Source organism: Cicer arietinum, chromosome 2, assembly GCF_000331145.2.
Source record: "Cicer arietinum cultivar CDC Frontier isolate Library 1 chromosome 2, Cicar.CDCFrontier_v2.0, whole genome shotgun sequence".
NCBI lineage: Eukaryota > Viridiplantae > Streptophyta > Magnoliopsida > Fabales > Fabaceae > Cicer > Cicer arietinum.
In genome coordinates, this window is record NC_021161.2 from 30,026,174 (window position 1) to 30,030,562 (window position 4,389).

A 4,389-nucleotide genomic window follows, 5' to 3' on the forward strand; every position below is an offset into this window, starting at 1 on the left:
CAAAACATGAAGAACAATTGTTAGGACGATTAGTAATACTCTAAAATTGGTTAATATTGGTTAATATTGTTATCAGAGAGTCCCCGACAACGGCACCAATTTGATCCATTGTCGCACACGGGTCAAATACAATTGATAAAATGTAGGTAGAGGTAATAACTCGAGTCGTTTCGCAAGGACTTTTGATATAATAATATTAACCAAATTGAAAGTTGAAATTAGAAATGGGGTTTTCTAGATTTTTGTTTTAACAGATGAGCAAAACGATTAATCCACTTATTCGAGTTTCAGGCCTATCACATATTCTATCAATGAGTTTAATTTCTAATTCATGATTCTTTTCTTATTTGACTATAAAATTGATCAAATAAGCTTAATCAATCCTACGTGAATTCGGTTTCTTTGACTGGATTAAGCATCACAATCATCAAAATATTACAATTAACGATCAAGCATTGCAAAATTATAATTCAATTAAATTAGAAATCAAAACCAAATTCTGTAAAAAGAATTTGATCGATCCTATTGAAACACAATTTAAGCAATCAGAATATCATTATAATCAAATAAACAGAAATAGAATCATGAAGCGAAATTGACAGTGTAACCTAAATCTCAAGGTGTTGATGAAACTCTGAACTTGTGGGTTAATCTTGTAAAATTAGCCTTCCATGAAATTAGACTTATGGAAAGGAATAAAGCACAACATGGCATATGTTTATCAATTTGGTTGAATATGCTATATTTTGAATACCAAAAAGAATCTTCACAAATTTGATGAAATAAAGGTTGACCATAAAACATTAAAGCTAGATGTAAATTTTGTAGATCTACAAATATCATAAAAACCAGATATGTTAGAGGAACCAACAAAGTCAGACTCTAATGAATCAGAAGATATGCTTGACAGCTCAAGAGCAAGCAATAATGAACCTCCCACAAATCAAGATCATCAGGAATCCAAACTTGGATAGAAATACAAATCTTCTTATTCAGTTTCTCTTATCATAGAAAGTGTAAATGATCATCTAAAAACTATACCCGCTTTTAGAAGAAAAATATATATGATTAGACTACTATTTGAAATTGAACCAACAACTATAGACGAAGCTTTATAAGATGATAGATGGATAATGGTTATACAAGAAGAGTTTAATAAATTCAAAACAAGTGACGAATGGGATCTTGTCCCCAAACCTAAATAAAAGAAGTCATTTGGAACCAAGTGAGTTTTCAAAAACTAACTGAATGAGAAAGGTGAAGTGGTTAAAAACAAGGCTGGACATGTAGCTCAAGTATACAATCAGTAAGAAGGTATTGATTACACTGAAACTTTCGCTAATGTGGCAATATTAGAGGCTATCACAATTTTACTTTCATTTGCAATTTTTAATAAAATTATTTTATATCAAATGGATGTGACAATTGATTTCTTAAATGGTTACATAAATGAAGAAGTGTATGTTCAGAAACCTCATAGCTTTGAAGATAATTAATTTTTGTAACACCCCAAAATTTATAATAAACTATTTTTTTAAATTAAATATGATTTTTAATAATTAACTTGGTGTTAAAACGTTTTCTAGATATATTGATAAAAAAATTAGTGATTAATTTTCTTTATATGTGTTTGTTTTGGTGTGATAATTTTATACATATTTAATATAATGAGTAGTATAAATTATAAATATTATATTGAATTATTTTATTTATTTTTCTAAAAATAATAGTATTTTAGTGTAAGGATTTTATAGAATTAGACTTCAAGTGATTTTACGTGTATATGTACATTTATAATTGTTAAAATACTTTCATATGCATTTGACTAAATGATAAATGTGCATATAATTATATTTTAATTGCTTCTAACAATTTTTTACTTTAGTTAATTATTTCATAATTAACTATTTTGAATATATTATGAATATTTTAGAGTATCTACTTTTACTATTAGAAGTGTTAAAATATGTTTTTGGTGTTAAATTTCCTTAAAGTGCATATATTAATAAGTATAGTAATAGTTTTGAATACGACGATTTTTGTTATTATTGATATGTTTTTAAAAAAGTTAATTACTTTAATTAATCATTTTTTGAAAAATATTGATTTTGAAATATTAATAATATTGTGCATAATTTTCTTTTTATGTGTGCTTGTTATGATGTGCCTATTTTATAAATATTTAATTAATTTAGTGGCTAATATAAAATGTTGGTGCTATATTTATTTATTTTATCATTTTAACTGTTCTCAAAATATAATAACATTTTAATTTAATATTATAGAAGATATTATTTTAGTGGTAAATAAATAAATTAAAATAAGTGTGTAATTAATTGGGTCTTATAAAAAAATAAAATACGGTAAGAAAACAAAATGGGGTTCAATGAGTTAGGTTAATAATAACTTAATTGTGATATTGGGTGTCGAATAAATTTTGTGCTTTTGTTTGATTGGACGAGTTTATATGATGTGATAATAAAGTATGGATGCACTATGATACGTTTATGTGATCATGATGGTATGATTGATGATAGTGATGTTATAAATTTGTGATGAGTTTATGAGATGATGATGTATGGTTAATGATAGTAATGTTATAAATTTGTGATGAGAATAGAGAAGTAACCCCATAGTTGACAAAATAATTGTGATTCTAACTTATGCTTGAGATGATGATCTTAATGGAGTATCATAGGTCAATGAGGGGAGAAACTAGATGTTATTTCTTTGAAGTGGAGATTATCTTGTAATCATATAGGTAGGGCTTGACAAGCCACGTGATGTTGGGGAAGTACAATTGAATGAGTCTGATCATCACAGTCTACTGTTGAGCCTTAAGGCAAGATTTTTAGACCTTGGAGGTATTCAGGGTGAGAATTCCTAGGTGACTTGGAGGTAGCCCTCCAAATATCGGGAGCTACCATGCAACACATGTTTACTTCGACTGTCGCGTATATGTGTCTCGAGTTGTGTTGAGGGGATATATGAGGATAACGCCAATTTGAATTTTCCGCCCACTCGCGTGGTGGCGTAGTATCAAGCCTCTTAACTAAGTACTTCATAGTTAGAATGGTACCAAATTATGAAGAAGTAGAGTCTAAGCTCATGCATCACATTGAATTTTCTTGTGATTGTTTTGTTGTGATTAATGTGTTTTAAAAGTGATAATAGTTTCTCTTAGATGCCAGAATGATATCACCTACAACATACAAACTTCCTTTAGGTTAAGTGTTTCGTTTCAAGAGTCACGTCTCCAAAAAAAAAAATCCAACTTGAATTTCATTACTGATTAAGACCTACATTTTTCACATGCCTTAACACCTCAAATTCACGGTTCACTAATCCATTTCCTACATACTTCCCAATTCTGGACAAACCCAAAAATAATTTTCCTACATCTACTACCAACATTCATTCTGATACTTCTCAATTCTGTCACGTCCTTTATTTGCAGCTTGATGATTATCTTTTCATTATGACAGATCAAAGATATTGTATTCACTCAATCACTTTTCCATTTATACAAATCTTAAATTTCTACCTCGAACCTTGATACATCTTCATTATTGTGATTTCAATAAATCAAGCCTTACTAATTCCCACCAAACTTTTCCATTTCATGCTCAATTATTCCATATCACCCAAACATTAAACTCTGTTGATTGGCGAACACAATAACAACCCCCATGACATACACTTAATTAGTGCCTTTGTATAATTCGCATTCCTTTATAATAACAATATCTAAATTACGAGTGAGATAATTCCTTTCATAAATCCTTAATTGTCATAAGCTACATCTCCATGTGCTGTTCTGACAAGTTTTCTTGGCACATTTTCAAAAATTTGGTTCACTTGTTGGATTCTTATTCGTTCCCAACCTTCACTGAGGTACAAGCTGAAAGAATTCTAACAATCAAACGTCCTAAAGAACTATTTCCCAAATGATCCCAACAAGCATCTCCTAAGGAATAATTATCTATAAACCTCATCCTCATAACTTTGTAGTAAAATATCTCAAAGACCCACATACCTTTCATGGTCCATCTAGTCACTAAGGCACTCATTTTAAATCCTAACGCTTGACTTCCAAATGTCAACATCTAAACCATAAATCATTTGTTACATTTCTTCTTTTTCATTTTCTATCATTAAATAAAATTCTAAAATTTGATCCTCGAAATCTCCAAATTCTCATCACACCGTCTAATTCCATCCTTTTCATCTTAGGATACAATATGAGGTCGTATTCATCATTGACTCTAACTGTATTAGTAATCTCACTAATAAAAACTCTTTAAATCATAACACGACCTTTTTAGTAAATCTTCAAACACTCTCATCCATAACCTTGTAGATTTTAAACCATCGACTTAAAGATCAACC